This window comes from Sminthopsis crassicaudata, chromosome 1 (assembly GCF_048593235.1).
Source record: "Sminthopsis crassicaudata isolate SCR6 chromosome 1, ASM4859323v1, whole genome shotgun sequence".
NCBI lineage: Eukaryota > Metazoa > Chordata > Mammalia > Dasyuromorphia > Dasyuridae > Sminthopsis > Sminthopsis crassicaudata.
The window spans coordinates 509,947,393-509,970,566 of record NC_133617.1 but is presented as its reverse complement, the minus strand read 5'-3'; the positions used below and the strand labels follow the sequence as shown (position 1 = coordinate 509,970,566).

Here is a 23,174-nt window from a genome sequence, read left to right as displayed (position 1 = left end):
TAAGTAAGGTAGATAGCCACTTAGAGCCATCCTGCATGTCCCAGAAGGAAGGAGAATGGCACATGAGAGATACAGTGACTTTTTGAGCATTATTTTTTTTTCTTTTTTAGAAATTTATTTAGTATTTTATTTTCCCCCAATTACATCCCAAAACAACTTCCAACATTCATTTTTAAACTTTGATTTCCAGATGCTTTCTGTTTCTCCCTCCCCATTGAGAATATAAGCAATTCAATATAGGTTTTACATGTATAATCATGCAAAACATTTCCATAATAGTCATGTTGTAAGAGAAAACAGACCAAAAAGAAAAAACCCTCAAGAAAAATAAAGTAAAAAAAAAAGTATGCTTCAATCTGCATTCAGATGAGGGTATGGATAAAATTCATCATTTCCGATGACATTGCATTGCTGAGAATAGTCATGTCATTCATAACTGATAATCTTACAAAATTATTTTATATGTTGTACATTGCACTTTGCATCAGCTCATGGAATTCTTTCCATTTTTTAAAGAGCATCTTGCTCATCATTCCCCACAGCACAACAGTATTCTGATATTTACATTTACATATATATATAAATACATAAATACAATTACATACCACAATTTATTCAATCATTCCTCCAATTGATGGGTATCCTCTCAATTTACAATTGCTTGACTCCAGAAAAGACTTGCTACAGGTTTTTTTTTGGGGGGGGTATATATAGGTTCTATTTCTTTTTATCTCTTTTGGGATACAGATCTAGGAGTGGTAAGTAACGGGGTATGGATGTTATTATAACCTTTTGGTCAAATTGAGCATTATTATTTTTAATGATCCTATTTTTAATGCCAAAGAGTCTTTTCTCAATGACATGTAGGTATTTATTTTGTGATAAGTCAAATCCCATGTGTTAAAGTAAATGCTCAAACCTTATAGATAAATGGATGATTATAGCATTTTAAAAGTTCTTACCATTTGCGAAGTAATGTGCTATGTAATGGGGATACAGACTGAAAAATAAGATTGTCTCCACTCCAAGGAACTTACATACTAGTGAGGGAGGTAAGTCATGTACACGTACATGGATACAAGGGGCATAATTTTTAAGTCTCGTCAAGCTCTTATCCTATCAAGGCCCATTTTAAAAACAGAATGCTTCCTGGTATATTTTCATTGTCTGCTTTTGGGAACAGTTCTACTCCCAACACTATCCCCCTGGGAATTCGTTTTACTTATATTTCCCATGCCTCTCTGTCCATTGTAGTAGCCTACATTTGTAGGCTGGTGATGATTTTCTCTCATTTGATCCTCCCAAGAATCCTGTGAGGCAGGTGAGGATAAAATGTTATTCCCAATTTATATAAAATATTTTTAATTTAATGTAATCAAAATTATTCATTTTATATTTCATAATATTCCATAGTTCTTCTATCGCAATAAATTCCTCCCTTTTCCACAGATCTGAGAAGCAGGCTATTGCTTTTTCTCCTAATTTGCTTAGAGTATTACCTTTTCTGTCTAAATCATGAACCTATTTGACCCTATCTTGGTATAGGATATTAGGTGTTGGGCAATGCCTAGTTTTTGCTACTACTATTTTCTAGTTTCCCAGAAATTTTTGTCAGATAGTGAGTTCTTATCCCAGAAGCTGGAGTTTTAAAAAGAAAAGTTAAAATAAAAAAGAGACAAAGTGAGGGGCTATTTTAGAGAACTTACAGATCCGGAAGCCTAATGATCATTTATTCTGGCCATTAAAGCCTGCTTATGGTTATACTTAGCCTAGCCTTTCATGAATGGAAACATCTAAAAACATGGTCTTTCCACCTAGTGTGTTTCACAAAACTTTACTGATCAGGCTGGTCTCTGAATTTTATTAAGATTGTTTTTCCATTTAATGTAGAGCCTCTGCTTCCAGGGCCTCATCTGGCCCAATTATCATTATACATACCATCAATATGTCCTCAGGAAGAATTGGTCCATTATTTTCCCTAGTCAATCCTAGATTTTCAATAGTCTCTCTTCATGTTCTTCTAGTGTCTTGCTAGGGAAAATAAGGTCATCAAGGAATATTGACACTTTCAGATAGTACTTATCACCAAATATTTTCTTCTTCAATCATTGGAAGTGGCAAGTGAAACTGTGATGCCTTGAAGCTATTTCTCAAACTGGAAATCCAACTGGGCAGATGAGAGTAATCTTCTTTGTTTTCCTCTGCCTAGATGTCTAGTGGTAGCCGCTGTGTAAGTCCAACGCTGAGAATCACTGGCTGCCTGACAGACAGGACATCTTGTACTTGATCCATTTTGGTGCTTTTGTTCAACATCTAGTAAGACTACATATTTATATATCTCCATTGTCCTCTATACTACCACTATGTATGATAGGTATGAGCTTCCAAAATCTGTGATGATGCTGTGAGCAATTGTTCTTTAAGGTAGATTCTGAGATCTACCAGCACAGATAAGAGGCACTTCCTAGACTGTTCCCAAAATGATTAGAAGTGAGTTGGATCCTGAAAATTGCTTCTTGGGCATATTTGACTTCCCATTCATGCCCTGAGACCATGTTTATCTTCTTGGTGAACTTCTGTATCAGTTCATCATTCCATTCTTCTGATACTGGGGAAATTTAAAAAAATACAATTTCTTGGTATCGATTTGTGAGATTGAGAAGTTGGTACTCTATTGATATTCACTGCTATTGCTCATCTCTAAACTCAAGCGGACTTCAGCATAGGCTGTCTCCTTAGTTAGAGTATGCAGGCATTGGGTCTCAGCTTGTTTGCAATATCCTGTCAGCATTTTAGATCTGGAATTGGTTCCAATCAGTGTTAACACTGCAAGGATAGATGATGTGTCTAGTCATGAGTTATGATCACCAGAACCATAGCTGTTACCAACTTTTTGGGTTTTTTTTTTTAGAAAACTTCCCGATTATTTTAATGTATTCTATATATGGACAGTTTTTGTCACTCAGTCCACCAAGTCTCCCCTCTTCTTTTATATATCATAAAGGTATTTTCCTCAAATTTCTTATAGAATTATTGGAATACAATAGTAATTCGAAATTCACAGTCTGAGAATACATTGCATATTACATTCTCAATCTTTATCACCACCTTTGTACTCTGGTCTATGAGTCCAGATGGAATGGAACCATAAACATCATAAAAGGTGACCTGCTGACTCTTTTGGAGTCTGGGGTGAGTTCTTTGGCTCCACTGCCACTTTCTGATAGTTGAAATATACATCTCAGCTTCCATAGGACCTCATGAGATTATGTGTGTTCATCTTCTCTACCATTGTAAGAGAAAATAGTTCAGCTTTTCTAGTTGACCCCTGTTGGTGATATTTAGCCTTTTCAGCAACAGTTTTGTTTAGGGATCCACCTACCATCAGATTTTCTGTGAATTCCTGCTATAAAAAAATCTGTATCTGCATCTCACTCATCTTCTGTGATCTACATAAAAGATGTCCCTGATGTACATGGAGTTAAATTTTTTACAAGATGGGGTACGCAGTGACTTTCCCAATTTTTTGAATGCTTTCTTCTAGTCTACCTATTCATCACAAATCCCATGACTTTTCCCATTGCATTGCATTCTTTAAGAATATCTTAAATAAATTTAACCCCAAAGTCCTTGGGCCATTTGGGTAAATTTGTTCACATCAGCTTCTCTATCTGTATCAATAGAAGGTTCTTCAACTATGTTATGATTTACATAACAATTCTTCTTTTGCTGAATGGTCTTGGCATATTTGACAAATATCTTAGGCAGAGCAGGCCTGTAGAAATAGTGGTTTTGCAAGAATTATTAAGTGCATGTTATGTGCCAGGAATTATATGAATGCTAGTGATACAAAGAAAGATTAAAAAAAATGAACAGAATCTTCAGATGCTCACATTCTACTAGATGAGAGGACATGTGAACAACAACTATATACAAATAAGCTACATACAGGATAAATGGGAAATAATCAGAAAGTGAAGGCACAGTGTTAAAGGCTTCCTGTAGATGTGGAATTTTATTTGGAAATCAAAGATAGCCAGGGAGACCAGGAAATAGAGATGTGAAAGGAGAGAATTTCAGGTATAGAGTCAACCAGCAAAAATGCCCTCAGTTGGGAAATGGAACTAATTATGTGAAGAACAGCAAGGAGGCCAATGTTGCTTTCTCTCAAAGTATAAGCCTTAAATTAAACACACACACACACACACACACACACACACACACACACACCTTAGCATTTTAGCTGGCTAATAGGGTTTATAGTAGAGAAATCAAATTTAAATTAAAAGTAACAAATAAGGAACCCTACTCCTTGCTCACAAGAAGGAGGAAAAGATCTCTTTTTTAGGAGCTACTAGGATAGCTTGGGCAGCTAAATGGAGCAAGAATAGAGTACCAAGCCTAAAGTCAGGAAGATTCATCTTCCTGAATTCAAATCTGGTCCCAGAAACTTACTAGCTGTATGATTCGGGCAAGTCACTTTAACTCTTTACCTAAATTTTCCTCATCTGTAAAATGAGCTAGAGAAAAAAATGGCAAACCACTTCAGTATCTTTGCCAGGAAAACTCCAGATAGGGTCAACTCCAAATAGGCTCAGGACTGAAAATGATTAAACAAAAAGGGTACCCTGGATCTATCCCAATCCTTGGGCCAGCTTTTGTCACTTCAGAACCATGGATTCTTGTTGCTGTCCCTCCTATAGTAGGGCACCAAGATTAGTCCAGATCTCTAAGAGGCTTTGTCTGCTTATCTTGGCAGCTAGTCATGTTCTATGGCGACTGCACTAGCACCCTGGATTCCTTAGAATCAGCCGGAGTCAGGATAAGCCATAATCTTTATTCTGGGTCTTTAGCGGTAGAAGTGAAGAGAGTGGATGCTTAGGCTCTCTGCGACCTCATCTCTTCGTCTCTCTCACAGAAGTGACCCTGGCTAGTCTCACTGCACCTCCTAGTCCCTCCCACAATTCTCTGTATACACCAAACAACTTGGCCAGCACAGGTTAGTGGGAAGGGCCATTTTCCAAGCATATTCTTATAGAGCATTGTCCAATCAGTAATTAGCCTCAAGTACTCGATTGTTCAAACCCAGTGCATTCATTGGCTCAAGAGTTTCAGCCCTTCACAATGTTCTCAAGACCCTTCTTGCCAGCTGTGACATCTTATTCATAACTCCTTTTTCTAAGGGCAGCTTGGGAGTCAAGGTTCATATGTCCATGATCATGCCCTACTCCTAAGTCTTTCAGCCCTAAAGTTGGTTTACAGATTGTTGACAATTTTAAAGAAAGCATTTTCAGTTGATGAAATCAGAAGTCAGATTAACAAGTGATTCACTATGAAAAGAAGATAATACACAAACAATAATTCATGAACAAAACATATAGAGGATAAATTGGAAATAATCAACAGAAAGTACTAATATTAAAGAGGAAAAAAGAAGGTCTTCTTGCAGAGGGTAGTACTTCAGCTGAGACTTGAAGGACATCAAGGAAGCTAGATGAAGAGGGGGCAAAAAGTGAAAATGCCTAGAGTTGGGAGTTGGAGTATCTAATATGAGGAATGGCAAGGAAGCCAGTCACTGGATCACAGAGAATGGAGTGGAGGGGAGACAGGGTATAAAGGGTAATAAGACTGGAAAGGGAGGAGGCAAGTCTAGAGAGGGTTTTAAAAGCCAAGTGGAACTTTTTTACTTTTTTCCGGAGGCATAGGGAACTATTGAAATTGATTGAATGGGGAATGGGATAATGTGGTCAGATTTGTGCTTTTAGGAAGATCAGTCTGACAGCTGAGTGAAGGATGGGGGGAACTTGAGGCAGGAAGACCCTCAAGAAGGCTATTGAAAGAGTTCAGTTAAAAAGAGCTGACCAGCATGGTAGCAGTTCCAGAGGCGAGAAGGGAGCATGTGCAAGAGATTGTTAGAGAGGGAGAAATAACTGGCACTTCACTGAATATTGGAGGTGAGAAAGTGAGGAATTGAAAATGACCCCTCAGGTTTTGAACCTAGGTCACTGAGGGAATGGTAGTACCCTCCATAACACAAAGGAAATTTGGAAGAAGAGAGGATTTGGAGGAGAAAATTTGTTTAATTTTGTTTATGATGTGTTTAAGATGTTTACAGGGTATTGTTATAGTGGAATAAAGAAACCAAGTTTCATGCAGCCAAACGATTTATTTGTCAAAGCAGATGATTATAAAAGCAAATTGGGGCTAAGGCTTTCAGGGCCAAGGACACTGATTATTGATTTCTATAGAGTTCATATAAATTTGGAGAAAATAAAAAATAGGTGTGGGTTATAGGAATTGAGACATCTGTTTTCTTATTGGGGAGAATCACAAGAGACTGCAGGGAGAGGAAAAGGATAGTTTTGTGATATTTCTTAAATCAAGTGACAGTTGGGAAGAGGTACTAATCTTGTGACTTCCAAGAAGTTGAAGCTTAACTTCACAAAATAGTGGATAAGGGCAAAATGGAGTCACTAATGCTATTTAAAAAAATAAATAGTATTTTATTTTTCCAAATACACATATAGTTTTAAACATTCATCCTTGTAAGACTTTATGTTCCAAAATTTTATTCCTCCCTCTCTTGCCCTCTCCTCCCAAGAGAGCAAGCCATTTAATTTAAAACATGTGCACTCGTTTTTAAAGAATTTCCATAGTTATCATGATGTACAAGAAAAAACAGACTAAATGGGAAAAAATGAGAAAAAAAGCAAACAAACAAATAATAAAAAGGTAAAAATATGATGCTTCAATCTGTGTTCAGTCTCTGTAGTTTTTTCTCTGGATGCAGATGGCATTTCAATCCCAAGTCTATTGGAATTGTCTTGAATCACCACATTGTTGAGAAGAGCCAAGTTGATTATCACATAACCTTGCTATTACTGTGTACAACATTCTCCTGGTTCTACCCACTTTACTCATCATTAATTCATGTAAGTTTTTTTAAGGATTTCTGAAGTCAGCTTGCTCATCATTTCTTATAGAACAATATTCCATTACATTCATATACATTGTCATTCCTCGATTGATGGGCATCCACTCAATTTCGAGCTCTTTGCCATTACAAAAAGAGCTGCTATGAACATTTTTTTTTATTTTTTTATGATCTCATTGGAATACAGACCCAATATTATAACTGGATCAAAGGGTTTGAAGCCAGAATGCAGAGAGTTAAGAAAGGGGTGAGAGGAAAGGAAGGAGAAGTACTGATGGTAGACAACTTTTTCTTTTTTTTTTTTTATTAATAATTTTTTATTATATATATATTTTTTATAATATTATCCCTTGTATTCATTTTTCCAGATTATCCCCCCCTCCTTCTATTCCCTCCCCCCGATGACAGGCAATCCCATACATTTTACATGTGTTACAATATAACCTAGATACAATACATGTGTGTGAATATCATTTTCTTGTTGCACAATAAGCATTAGATTCCGAAGGTACATGTAACCTGGGCAGACAGATATTAGTGCTAACAATTTACATTCACTTCCCAGCGTTTCTTCTCTGGGTGTAGCTACCTCTGTCCATCATTGATCAACTGGAAGTGAGTTGGCTTTTCTTTATGTTGAAGATTTCCACTTCCATCAGAATACATCCTCATACAGTATTGTTGTTGAAGTGTATAGTGATCTTCTGGTTCTGCTCATTTAACTCAGCATCAGTTGACTTAAGTCTCTCCAGGCCTCTCTGTATTCCTCCTGCTGGTCATTTCTTACAGAGCAATAATATTCCATAACCTTCATATACCATAATTTACCCAACCATTCTCCAATTGATGGACATCCATTCATCTTCCAGTTTCTAGCCACTACGAAAAGGGCTGCCACAAACATTTTGGTACATATAGGTCTCTTTCCGCTCTTTAGTATTTCTTTGGGATATAAGCCCATTAGTAGCACTGCTGGGTCAAAGGGTATGCACAGTTTGATAACTTTTTGGGCATAATTCCAGATTGCTCTCCAGAATGGCTGGATTCTTTCGCAACTCCACCAGCCATGTATTAGTGTCCCAGTTTCCCCACATCCCCTCCAACATTCATCATTATTTTTTCCTGTCATCTTAGCCAATCTGACAGGTGTGTAGTGGTATCTCAGAGTTGTCTTAATTTGCATTTCTCTGATCAGTAGTGATTTGGAACACTCTTTCATGTGAGTAGATATAGTTTCAATTTCTTCATCTGAGAATTGTCTGTTCATATCCTTTGACCATTTATCAATTGGAGAATGGTTCGGTTTCTTATAAATTAGGGTCAGTTCTCTATATATTTTGGAAATGAGACCTTTGTCAGAACCTTTAACTGTAAAAAATATTTTCCCAATTTGTTACTTCCCTTCTAATCTTGTTTGCATTAGTATTATTTGTACAGAAACTTTTTAGTTTGATGTAATCAAAATCTTCTATTTTGTGATCAATAATGATCTCTAGTTCTCCTCTGGTCATAAATTTCTTCCTCCTCCACAAGTCTGAGAGGTAGACTATCCTCTGTTCCTCTAATCTATTTATTATCTCCCTCCTTATGCCTAAATCATGGACCAATTTTGATCTTATCTTGGTATATAGATTTAAGTGTGGATCCATATCTAATTTCTGCCATATTAATTTCCAGTTTTCCCAACAGTTTTTTCCAAATAATGAATTTTTATCCCTAATGTTGGTATCTTTGGGTTTGTCAAAGATTAGATTGCTGTAGATGTACCCTTTTTTGTCCTTTGTATCTAATCTGTTCCACTGATCTACCGGTCTATTTCTTAGCCAATACCAAATGGTTTTGGTGACTGCTGCTATATAATATAGCTTTAGATCAGGTACACTTAGACCACCTTCCTCTGACTTTTTTTTCATTAGTTCCCTTGCAATTCTCGATCTCTTATTCTTCCATATGAATTATGTTGTTATTTTTTTCTAGGTCATTGAAATAGTTTCTTGGGAGTCTGATTGGTATAGCACTAAATAAATAGATTAGTTTGGGGAGTACTGTCATCTTTATTATATTCGCTCGGCCTATCCAAGAGCACTGAATGTCTTTCCAATTATTTAAATCTGATTTTATTTTTGTGGCAAGTGTTTTGTAATTTTTCTCATATAATTCCTGACTTTTCTTTGGTAGATGGATTCCCAAATACTTTATACTCTCAACATTTGTTTGGAATGGAATTTCTCTTTGTATCTCTTGCTGTTGCATTTTGTTAGTGATATATAAAAATGCTGAGGATTTATGTGGATTTATTTTGTATCCTGCCACTTAGCTGAAATTTTGAATTATTTCTAGAAGCTTTTTAGCAGAGTCTTTGGGGTTCTCTAAGTATACCATCATGTCATCTGCAAAAAGTGATAGTTTGATTTCCTCATTTCCTACTCTAATTCCTTGAATCTCTTTCTCGGCTCTTATTGCCGAGGCTAGCGTTTCTAGTACTATATTGAATAGTAATGGTGATAGTGGGCAACCTTGTTTCACTCCTGATCTTACTGGGAAAGGTTGTAGTTTATTTCTATTGCATATTATGCTTACTGACGGTCTTAAATATATGCTCCTGATTATTCTAAGGAATAGTCCATTTATTCCTATACTCTCAAGTGTTTTTAGTAGGAATGGATGTTGGATTTTGTCAAATGCTTTTTCTGCATCTATTGAGATGATCATATGGTTCTTATTAATTTGATTATTAATATGGTCAATTATATTAATAGTTTTCCTAATATTAAACCAGCCCTGCATTCCTGGAATAAATCCTACTTGATCATAGTGTATTATCCTGGAGATGATTTTCTGAAGGGTAGACAGCTTTTTCAAAGTGTTTAGTCAAAAAAAATTATGACATTATTAATCAGAGAAATTAAGAGAAATTAGAGAAAAAGAGAAATCAGAGAAATTAAGACCACTCTGAGATACCACTACACACCTGTCAGATTGGCTAGAATGACAGGGAAAGATAATGCAGACTGTTGGAGGGAATGTGGGAAAACAGGGACACTAATACATTGTTGGTGGAATTGTGAATACATGCAGCCATTCTGGAGAACAATTTGGAACTATGCTCAAAACATAATCAAACTGCATATCCTTTGATCCAGCAATGTTACCACTGGGCTTATATCCCAAAGAGATCTTAAAGAAAAGAAAGGGACCTGTATGTGCAAAAATGTTTGTGGCAGCCTGTAATGTTCTGTTTCTCTAAATTGTGATCGTTCTCTTGGGGGCAGGTTTCTTGGGGAGCTTCTGAAGACAGCCTTGGCTTTAGTTTCAACTCAATAATCCCAAAATACAGCCAGAAATTAAAGTCCAGATCCTATATTGTGTCCTTCAAAATCCTGAATCTTTTTCTGGGGTCCGGTTAGCTTTAGTAGAGGCCTATCTCTCTTCTTGACTCCCTGATGAGCTCTTATCAGAATGTCTCCAAATCCAAAGGTCTCTCCTTCAGCCTCCCAGCCTCTCGATGTCTCCAGTCAGCACCATGGTGAAATCTCGAATGAACTCTTGACTCTGAATCTCCTAGAGTTGGGAATCAGACTCCGCCTCCAAGAGTGTGGGATTGTGGCTTTCCCAGAAGTCAGTCCTAGTTGTGACTCTCCCAAAGTCCTCTCCTCCGAAATCCCCTGAAGTTCTCCCAGGAAGTCCTCTCCTTGACTCAATCCAGACTCTGACTCTCCCCACTGAATCCTGGCTCCTTATCCTCCCAGAGAATGGGCTTGTGAGTACTCCCTGGGCTTGTGGGAGCTCCTTAAAAGTATGCTCTCTTAAAAATGTGAATCTCATGTGGACCAATGAGCGAACTCCTTCAAAGGTGTAAACTCCTTTAAAGGTGTGAACTCCTTTAAAGAAAGGTGTGAACTAATAAGCACATTACCTTGTTTCAAGTTCTGGCCCATAACATCTGTAAGAATCCTAACAGCAGCCCTCTTGTAGTGGCCAGAAACTAGAAACTGAGTGGATGGCCATCAATTGGAGAATGGCTGAATAAATTGTGTTATATGAATATTATGGAATATTATTGTTCTGTAAGAAATGACCAGGAGATGATTTCAGAAAGGCCTGGAGAGACCTACATGAACTGATGCTGAGTGAAATGAGCAGGACCAGGAGATCATTATATACTTCAACAACAATATTATATGATGATCAGTTCTGATGGACGTGGCCATCTTCAACAATGAGATGAACCAAATCAAATGTAACTGCAATAATGAACTGAACCAGCTACACCCAGCGAAAGAACTCCAGAGATGACTATGAACCACTATATAGAATTCCCAATACCCCTATTTTTGTCCGCCTGCATTTTTGATTTATTTATATATATATATATATATATATATATATATATATATATATATATATATATAACTATTGTATTTAATTTATACTTTAACATATGTAACATGTATTGGTCAACCTGCCATCTGGGGGAAGGGGGTGGGGGGAAGGAAAGGAAAAATTGGAACAAAAGGCTTGGCAATTGTCAGAGCTGTAAAATTACCCATGCATATATCTTGTAAATAAAAAGCTATAATAATAAAAAATATATATTATAACGAACATACAGCACTGGCTACTGGACCAAGATGGCTCTAAAGGAAGAAATGAAGCTGGTGAACTTCCCCTCCCTTCCTCCCTCAAAAAAATTCTAGCACAATTCTTGGTTGAATAGGATAGTAAGAGTGGGATGGAAAATATCTTTCTTACTTCTTTCTAGGATGCAGAAATCTGTTATCTTTGTCAATTAGGGGCCTACAAAAAAAAACAAAAACAAAAAAAAAAAAAAAAACTTCATTTGACTTTAGCTTAGTTTTGGAAACATCTTCTGTGCAGTTTAGAGATATAGACAGCATAATGAAACTGCAATTAATTGCATGGCTAAATGGCAATCAATTTCATGTCACAGCATCACGTCCCTGATGTTATGATTGTCTTTGAGAACAAAGGACAAATAACAACAACAACAATGATATACTAATACAATTATTATCTTCTTTGATCCTCACACCAATTCTGAGAGTTAGGTGATACTACTATTCCCCTTTTATAGATAAGAAACTGAGACAAATTGAAGTTAAGTGACTACTTGCCTAAGATACTGATAGTACATGTTTGAGACTATATTTGAATTCCCATCTTCCTAACTCCAAGTCTGGCACACTATCCACTGTGTCACCTAGCTGTCCTTAAAAAAGTGAAAAGAAATTTAGGATGATAGCTAGCAGAAATAGATGCATCCAGTGAAGTTTTTTGTTTGTTTCTTGATGTTTGTGAGTCAATAGGGGTTAAGTGACTTGCCTGGGCTCACACAGCTAGAAAGTGTTGTGCCTGAGAGAGGATTTAAATTCAAGTCCTCCTGACTTCAAGACTAGTGCTCTATCCACTGAACCATCTAGCTGTCCCCCAGTGAAGGGTTTTTAAGGATGGAGGAAATATAAATATATTTGTGGGCAACAGGAAATGAGCTAGTAGACTGGGAGAGATTTAAGATAAATGAGAGAGTAGATTGTTGGAGAAGGCAATCTGCTGCAGAAGACATGGAATGGGATTGCTTGTACATGAGGTAAGGTTTGCCTTGGCAAAGAGAAGGCCATCTCTTCATGTGAAACAAGGTGGAAAACATGGCAGAAGGCACCTGAATAATGGGGGGTGGAAAGGAGAAGGAGGAGCCATGCTTTTCAGTGAAGTATGAGGCAAAGTTGTCAGCTAAGAGGACTGGGGAGGAGGAGCCAGAGAAGGCTTGAAGAGGGATGGAAAAGTTTGGAAAAGTCACTGATGGTGAAAGGCTTGGGTAGACCTAAAAGGATGCCTTTGCTGCCATTAGCGTTAGTTACCAAGTTCTTAGCAATCCACTATTTCTGATGGAAGAGTGTGGAAAGAGTTGCCACATGGAGAATACAAGGAAAAAGAGTGCCAGTTATTGCACTTGCAAGAGTCCATCACATCATCTGTTCTTGCTCAATGGATAAGAAGGCAGTTGCTTCTTCCAAGTACAAGAGTTCTTTAGGATTGAGTCATGTGTAGGGTTGGCTGGAAGCAGCAGTTTGTGATCCCTAGGTTGAGCTGGCACATGTGGTTAATCAGAATTGGGAATGTGAGCTTTCCGGATTTCTGCTTGTACCAGCTTTCCCTTATCATACACAAAAAGGTCCCATTACTGATGCTTATTAGAGCTGTTTCCATTTTTTAGTTTCCTGAGGTTCTAGGGCAGTTCTTGGTGGAGTAGGATGGCAAGAGTGGGATGGGAAAGTTCATCCTGCTTACCTCTTTCTAGGAAGCAGTAACCTGTTATCTTTGGCAATTAGGAGCCTACAAAGAAAACGATTTCACTTGGCCTGAGCTTAGTTTTTTTTTTTTAACTATCAAAAAATCAGTATGCATTTATCAAATATTATGTGTCAGGAACTATGCTTAGTGTTGACAGTACAAATATGAAAGTGAGACAGGTCCTGCCTACTAAAGGGAGAGTGATATAGGGAGAGGAGCACAAACAAAACAGGGAATAAAAAATATTTGGGAGGGTGGAAAGGAGGAGGCGGGAAGAGAAAAATATTGAGAGAGACAGACACAGAGATAATAATAATGACTAGTATTTATGGTATGAACTTTAACTGAGTTCATTTGGTCTCCATTATCAGAATAATGAAACAAGTCCATCCTGTCTTATTTGCATAGAATGATATGAAGCTGGAGTTCACTGGGCTTTCTATTCTATCCCATCCTCAACTCTGATATTATCTACTTAGCATCTTTAAATAACCTTTACTCAGACAGTTTCAACATCTCAATTTATTGCTCCCTAGATTTTATTCTACTCTTCCATCTCCCCTGGCTATAAAATATTGGTTTTCCCCAAACCCAATTGCTGAATTTCCCATCAATTTAGAGATGTAGGCAGAATAATGAAACTGCAATTAATTGCATAAGTAAGTGGCAAACAAAACATCCTAAGGAGCTTTCTTTCCTCTCTAACTAGATTTTTCATTACCAAGGAACAGCCTCAATACAGAGGCACTATCTAATCTTTGTTAAGAAGAGTTTGTTTTCTTCCTTGGATAATGCTTATAAATATTGACCTAGGAAGGTTTGGGGCAAAAGCTTCATACAAATTCCAAGACTTCAGCATGTTAATATAGCAACATGAACACCTCCTCTCTAGCCAGCAATATTAATTTTATTTTACTGAGAAGGTTGGCACTTGCAGTTACAAAAAACCTAAATAGTAAACTTATTCTTATATACTTTATGAACAGGAATATAGGGCAACAGAGACCAGACATTATGGAACATGTTGGATTTGAAGTCTTCAAATATTGATGATTATTAAATATTTAGGAAGGTTGTGGATTGAGCTAACTTTGGATACTTTGCTAGGGAAACAGAAGGGCCTGTTCACAAACCAAAGTTCCCTGCCATTTTTTTTTCCCCAAAAGGTATATTTATTTAGGAGAAGAGGTTACAGACAAAATGATATGTTACCAGAAGAGATAAATTTGGAAAAGCATTAGGGTTATCAAGGAAAGGAGTCTGGAAAAATCCATTAAAGGAATATGCCATGAAATATGAATATGCCATTAATTGGTAAGCTAAATGCATAGATTTAGCTAAAAGAGTTAGTTAGTTATAAGAATGAGACAGATATCATGAAGCATGATGGTGGATGAGAGAAAAGGCACCGTGAGACAGAACACTGTGGTGGGCTGACCCAAAAAGGATTCAGCCCATTTTCTTTGCTTATAGTGCAAGGAAGCACTTGATATTTATAAAAATGCTAATATGTGGAAAGGATTGATTCTTACAAAAAGAGTTTTTTCATACCTTTAACCCCTATCATGGTAAATTCAGTTACATAGTGATATTAATATTTGTAAATTACTTGGGATATTTTCTGAAATAATTAGTAGAAATTATATATAACAGTTCTAGATTATATATATTTATATATATAATAATATATAATAATAATATACACACACACAAACACACACACACACACATATATATATATGCTAGGCCTGGAGCCTAGCAAATGACAACCATACCTATTCAAAAGGAAAAGCAAAACTTTGAGAAATTGAGTCAAGGGTGTCAGGACTTCATTTATAGACCTGTTTCCCCAGCCATCTAATACATATACCAAGATATATATTAAAATGGAAATGTCCCACTTAATACTCCAGGAGGTAGCCTGTTAATATCTTCCTCTTACATGTTCAGTTGATGAGTTATCAGCATAAATACCTTTGCCATGAATCAAAATGAGGTCACAGACAATAAGGGAAGCACATCTACAATCCCCAAAAAGTTCTATCTTTACCTCACAAGTTTTACTGTTTCCAATTGAGGTGGATAGCTAGGTGATGCAGTAGATAGAGTGCAGGGCCTGAAGTCAGGAATTTTCATCTTCTTAAGTTCAAATGTGGCCTCAGAAACTTACTAGCTGTATGACTCTGGGCAAGTCACTTAACCCTGTTTGCCTCAGTTTCCTTATCTGTAAAGTGAGTTACAGAAGGAAATAGCAAACCACTCTATTATCTTTGTCAATAAAACCCCAAGATGGAGTTACAAAGAGTTAGATATAATTAAACAACAAAAATTTTGAAATCAACACTAATATTGGAATTGGTTTACAATTGTAATACATAACAATAATTTTGTTCTTTTGTGCTTAAAAACTTCTAGCTTATTTATTGTCTTTATTTTCAGCCTTGCCTCTCATTCTTAGATATGCTTTCAGGACACATTTCAAACCAAACACTGATAATGATATAAATGAATAACCACAAAAATAAAGAATAACAATTGTAGGGTTTTATGTAGAAAGTGATGGGAAAGTGTGGAATGAACTTTACCACCTAAAACAGGTTATAGACATTCGATAAAAGAAAAAAAATCCTTCACAATTTACATTTCAGATTATGGTGTTATATCATCCCTTCTGGGTTACTTCCCTAAACTTCCACTCATACTGGAAGGTTGGGTTCCCAAAGGGAAACTCTTTTTCCCTAGTTTAAGGATATTCTGTGACTCTATACTCCTAAAATAACTTGTGACTTTCCCTTTACAATCAAATGGTAGATACAATTAACTGTGAGCAAAAAAATGTATTAAGATGACATAGGAAGAATATAAGATGCAAAACATTCCTGTTAGAAACTAAAAACAGAAAAAGGCACAAATTTGAAATGTTATGGTGATGAGGCATAAATGTTGGGAACACATAAAACCAACATCTTTGATATTTGAGATTCCTTCTGTCTTCATGGAGTTACCATACTACTGTCCCCAGATACAGGACTTCTTCTGGGTGTGTTGCTTACTACTCTCTGGGGGAAGCTGTTCCATATAAGTAGTTCCCCATTGAATCTACTGTTAGCTCTTTTCTGCTGCTTCGAGTCAAGCTCTTTGAAATTCCTTTCTTTAGTGCCTAGGAGATGGAGGTGGTTTGGCACAGATATCACACTTCAAAAAGCTACTTTTGACCTAAGCTGATCGCAGAACTGGTGTTTTTTTGTGGCCATTCTTCATGCAATCAACAAAGATGAATTTAATCAAGGAAAACTTTACATTTTATAAAGACAGAAACACACTAACTTTTTCTTTAAGGAAAAAACTTGTTTATTTTAAATTTTATTTTAATAGTACATTATTTTCAAATTCATTTTCTGGTATAATGCTGATAAGGAGACAGAAGAATATCAAGAAAATACAGGCAGACCATCATGGGGAAAGAGTTAAGCTAGATTAGTGAGCAGACTTCTAGCCTCAGTGTCCCGAGTTTAAGTTCAGCCTCTGACATGTATGTCAACTATGTGGTGCTTGGCAAGCTACTTGACCTGTCAATGATTTAGATAAATCTGTAAGTTGATGAGTACCTTCTACTGATGAAATCATAGGTTCATTCTGCATCCCTCTTGAATTTTTCCCTTCTTGAATATATTCTACATTCTCTGCAGTTCTTATTTGGCTGCCTGCCCTTACCATGATTGTTAAACAGATGCAAATATCCTCACTGCAGGTCAGAACCTTGGCAGACCAATGTAGAGGTTTTATATGTTTTTGTTATGCAGTTATTGCATTATTTGATCCAGAAAGGGAGATATTTCTTTTTTTTTTAATTTAGAATTTTTTTCCACAGTATATATGCATGAGTAATTTTTTTTTATAATATTATCCCTTGTATTCATTTTTCCAAATTATCCCCCCCTTCCCTCCACACCCTCCCCCCGATGACAGGCAATCCCATACATTTTACATGTGTTACAATATAACCTAGATACAATATATGTGTGTAAATACCATTTTCTTGTTGCACATTAAGTATTAGATTCCGAAGGTATAAGTAACCTGGGTAGATAGACAGTAGTGTTAACAATTTACATTCACTTCCCAGTGTTCCTTCTCTGGGTGTAGTTGTTTCTGTCCATCATTGATCAACTGGAAGTGAGTTGGATCTTCTTTATGTTGAAGATATCCACTTCCATCAGAATACCTCTTCCTACAACATTGAAGTGTACAGAGATCTTCTGGTTCTATTCATTTCACTCAACATCAGTTGATGTAAGTCTCTCTAAGCCTCTCTGTATTCCTCCTGCTTGTCATTTCTTACAGAACAATAATATTCCATAACCTTCATATGCCATAATTTGCCCAACCATTCTCCAATTGATGGACATCCATTCATCTTCCAGTTTCTAACCACTATGAAAAGAGCTGCCACAAACATTTTGGCACATACAGGTCCAGAAAGGGAGATATTTCAAACAAAGCAATTACAAAACTAATATTAATATAAAATCATTACCAATATTGTATTAAGGCATAATTCTTAATTGTCTTTGGTATCCTCTACCTGTGTTGCACTTTGGGAAGGCATAGAGTGGTATTGATCCTAGAGAAGTTAGCAGTGCTATAATGTTTAAATTGTCTAGTTCCCAAGGCTAATATGTGTTATATAACACATTCTACCAGGATATTAACAACTCTTCTGTGTCCTCTGATAGTATGATGGGCTACAGGAGGCTGAGACTTTATCCACTATGCCAACTAGCTGCTCTAAACTTGTAATTTCTGCTTCATTACTTTCCCCTGTAGCTTTGTTCTAAATGGTTTCTAAAGGTTCAAAATTATCCTCACTCAATGGTTGTTACAGGAGTATATTTTCAAACAGGACTTTTCACTCATTTTTACATTCAAATTGGGAGTATATAAACCATTAAGACTGCTTACTTTATAGTTTCAAAGTTATGGCTTAAACATTTCAAACCATAGTGTTCAAAATTCTTAACCAGGTCACACATAGAAGAATTGTATCAGTGCATTTAGGCATGACATTGTCTTGTTCAGAGATGAAACACAAGCACACTTTTTTATTTTATAGATATTCCAAAAGTTTTAGAAATTTGAAGACATTTAACTTTGGTGATTACTACATTTTAGTAGATCAAACTTAGTAATTTATATTCTTATAGTTCTGTCTTCAAAAATTGGCAAATAAATTTACAGAAATAAACTAAAATGTTCTTTGATCAAATTGGGGGTAAATTAGCTTAAAATTAATATAAAATAATTTTCCTGTAATGAGAATTAATTAAATTATATAACTATGCACATTATGAACTTAAATAGCTTCTGATGATAAATTATATATTATCACCATTCTGCTCTGTTATACCATGTAGAATATGTCCCTCATTTTGAGAGAGACACAAAGACATACAGAGAGTATGTTCACTTATATCAGGATGAATTCATATACATATTCTAAAAAAATTCTAATTCTCAATCTAACAGTCTATAGTGAAGCATGTCCAAGGAAATTCTACTATGAAATTAAATATAAAAATATTCACATCAAAATCCAGTGCATCAAACCCATGGATTGCAACTTCCAAAATGACATTATTTCGTAATCCCCCACAGAGTAAGAAATTCTGTACTTATAGAAAATCTCAGGAGTGAGTGAGAGAAAGTGAGGGTCTTTTTCTAGCTTTCTTTTGGATAGCCTGACATGCAATTTTCATTTTAAAATGCTGTCTACCTTTAAAATGACATCTACCTGATCTTAACTCAGCATCACTTGTTGGGCTCACAGACATTTCCTCAACTAGAATAATGAAATTTAGAACTGGAAGAGTTGAAAGAGAGCTTAGAGATTATCTGACATGTTTTTACTTTTGATGACAAGTTAATTATCCCATCCCTACAATCTTTGTGGGCTTGCCTTAACTTTCCTCCAACTTTTCACTTGATCCTTCTCTAAAAGTCCCATGTGCCTTTTACAATGATGCTCCTAGTGTTCCCAGCTCACTTGGGTGATCTAAGCTCACAAGTTTCTTTTTTTTTTCTTTTTGAAGCTTTTTTTAATTTTATAATGATAAAATTTTTGACAGTATATATACATGAATAATTTTTTTATAACATTATCCCTTGTATTCATTTTTCCAAATTATCCCCTCCTTCCCTCTACTCCCTCCCCTAGATGACAGGCAATCCCATACATTTTACATGTGTTAACAGTATAACCTAGATACAATATATGTGTGTAAATACCATTTTCTTGTTGCACATTAAGTATTAGATTCCGAAGGTATAAGTAACCTGGGTAGATAGACAGCAGTACTAACAATTTACATTCACTTCCCAGTGTTCCTTCTCTGGGTGTAGTTGTTTCTGTCCATCATTGATCAACTGGAAGTGAGTTGGATCTTCTTTATGTTGAAGATATCCACTTCCATCAGAATACATCTTCATACAGCATTGAAGTGTACAGTGATCTTCTGGTTCTATTCATTTCACTCAGCATCAGTTCATGTAAGTCTTTCCAAACCTCTCTGTATTCCTCCTGCTGGTCATTTCTTACAGAGCAATAATATTCCATAACCTTCATATGCCATAATTTACCCAACCATTCTCCAATTGATGGACATCCATTCATCTTCCAGTTTCTAGCCACTACGAAAAGAGCTGCCACAAACATTCTGGCACATACAGGTCCCTTTCCCCTCCTCAGTATTTCTTTGGGATATAAGCCAAATAGCAGCAATGCTGGATCAAAGGGTATGCACAGTTTGATAACTTTTTGGGCATAGTTCCAAATTGCTCTCCAGAATGGCTGGATTCTTTCACAACTCCACCAACAATGTATTAGTGTCCCAGTTTTCCACATCCCCTCCAACATTCATCATTATTTGTTCCTGTCATCTTAGCCAATCTCACAGGTGTGTAGTGGTATCTCAGAGTTGTCTTAATTTGCATTTCTCTGATCAGTAGTGATTTGGAACACTTTCATATGAGTGGATATAATTTCAATTTCATCATCTGAGAATTGTCTGTTCATATCCTTTGACCATTTATCAATTGGAGAATGGTTTGATTTCTTATAAATTAGGGTCAGTTCTCTATATATTTTGGAAATGAGACCTTTATCAGAACCTTTAACTGTAAAAAATATTTTCCCAATTTGTTACTTCCCTTCTAATCTTGTTTGCATTAGTATTGTTTGTACAGAAACTTTTTAGTTTGATATAATCAAAATCTTCTATTTTGTGATCAATAATGATCTCTAATTCTCCTCTGGTCATAAATTCCTTCCTCCTCCACAGGTCTGAGAGGTAGACTATTTTCTGTTCCTCTAATCTATTTATGATCTCATTCTTTATGCCTAAATCATGGACCCATTTTGATCTTATCTTGGTATATGGTGTTAAGTATGGATCCATATCTAATTTCTGCCATACTAATTTCCAGTTTTCCCAACAGATTTTTTCAAATAATGAATTTTTATCCTTAAGGTTGGTATCTTTGGGTTTGTCAAAGATTAGATTGCTGTAGATGTACCCTTTTTTGTCCTTTGTATCTAATCTGTTCCACTGATCGACTGGTCTATTTCTTAGCCAATACCAAATGGTTTTGGTGACTGCTGCTATATAATATAGCTTTAGATCAGGTACACCTAGACCACCTTCATCTGACTTTTTTTTTTCCATTAGTTCCCTTGCAATTCTCGACCTTTTATTTTTCTATATGAATTTTGTTGTTATTTTTTCTAGGTCATTAAAATAGTTTCTTGGGAGTCTGATTGGTATAGCACTAAATAAATAGATAAGCTTGGGGAGTATTGTCATCTTTATTATATTCGCTCGGCCTATCCAAGAGCACTGAATGTCTTTCCAATTATTTAAATCTGACTTTATTTTTGTGGCAAGTGTTTCATAATTTTGCTCATATAATTCCTGACTTTTCTTTGGTAGATGGATTCCCAAATATTTTATACTCTCAATATTTGTTTGGAATGGAATTTCTCTTTGTATCTCTTGCTGTTGCATTTTGTTGGTGATATATAAAAATGCTGAGGATTTATGTGGATTTATTTTGTATCCTGCCACTTTACTAAAATTCTGAATTATTTCTAATAGCTTTTTAGCAGAGTCTTTGGAGTTCTCTAAGTATACCATCATGTCATCTGCAAAGAGTGATAGTCTGATTTCCTCATTTCCTACTCTAATTCCTTGAATCTCTTTCTCGGCTCTTATTGCCGAGGCTAGCGTTTCTAGTACTATATTGAATAGTAATGGTGATAGTGGGCAACCTTGTTTCACTCCTGATCTTACTGGGAAAGGTTCCAGTTTATCTCCATTGCATATTATGCTTACTGACGGTCTTAAATATATGCTTCTGATTATTCTAAGGAATAGTCCATTTATTCCTATACTCTCAAGCGTTTTTAGTAGGAATGGATGTTGGATTTTATCAAAGGCTTTTTCTGCATCTATTGAGATGATCATATGGTTTTTTATTAATTTGATTATTAATATGATCAATTATACTAATAGTTTTCCTAATATTAAACCAGCCCTGCATTCCTGGTATAAATCCCACTTGGTCATAGTGTATTATCCTGGGATGATTTTCTGAAGTCTTTTTGCTAATATTTTATTTAAGATTTTAGCATCAATATTCATTAAGGAAATTGGTCTATAGTTTTCTTTCTCAGTTTTTGATCTACCTGGTTTAGGTATCAGTACCATGTCTGTGTCATAAAAGGAGTTTGGTAGGACTCCTTCATCCCCTATTTTTTCAAATAGTTTATATAACATTGGGGCTAATTTTTCTTTAAATGTTTGGTAGAATTCACATGTAAATCCATCTGGTCCTGGGGATTTTTTCCTGGGGAGTTGATTAATATAAGCTCACAAATTTCAAAAACGATTTCTATAGTTCGAATATTTAGCATTATGAAGTTTCCTCTAAAGATGAGTTATGATAAAGGAAGCCCAAATTTAAAATTTTCCCCTAATAATCCTGTATGTACAAGGTAATAGAAGTATTATTGTTCCCATCCTGCAGATTAGGAAAGTGATGCTCAGAGAAAGATTTGCTTATAGAAAATGCAGATCAGAGTCAGGATTTACACTTAAGTTTTCTGATTCCTTGTCCAACCTGATTTCTACTATACCACATTGCCTCTGCTACAACAGGACTAAAACTTAACTTAAATGACAAGTAAAGGCGTTAGAGTATATTACTGTATAATATAATATATTACATATTATTATATATTATATTATTATACATGTTATATGTAATATATAAAATATAATTACTGTATATAATTCTCAAATAAGTCAGAAGACCAAGATCCTATTTCATGTTCTCATAAATTCCACTCCCTCATACAGGTGTGGAGCATTGATCTTCACCAATCAGGAAAATCTGCTGCAGATGATCTTTGAATCAATGGTGTGTGTGTGTGTGTGTGTGTGTGTGTGTGTGTGTGTGTGTGTGTGAGAGAGAGAGAGAGAGAGAGAGAGAGAGATTGTATTATCTCCCCTAACAAAACCCTTGTAATAAATATGCAGAATCAAGTATATCATATATTTCTTTCAAGCTACTCTCTGAAGATAATTTCTATTACATTTCACTCCTCTTTTAGAGTTCTCCAGTACACTGAAGGGGTTGGGAAAGTCTCTGTTCTGCCACTGGCCCAAGCTCCTACTAATTGTCTTCTTTTTTTAGGGGCAATTAACTAGCATCTCATTTAACTATTTACACCACCTACCTTTTACAGAAGACTAGTGCTTCAAAGATATAGGAAGAAGAAATATATGAACATTTTCTTTCAAAACCTCAGGGATATAATCTTCCCTATATGACCTTGTTCTCTATGAGGAATGGGGGATTAGACTCATGGATT

The 23,174-nt window shown here is 35.9% G+C and overlaps 1 protein-coding gene across 10 annotated transcripts in view; it reads left to right on the top strand.

Moving 5' to 3' along the window:
- The window catches only part of DRC3 (dynein regulatory complex subunit 3), a 107,108-nt gene that overhangs the window by 47,148 nt on the left and 36,786 nt on the right, over nucleotides 1–23,174 (top strand). The gene's annotated exons all lie outside the window — the stretch shown is intronic.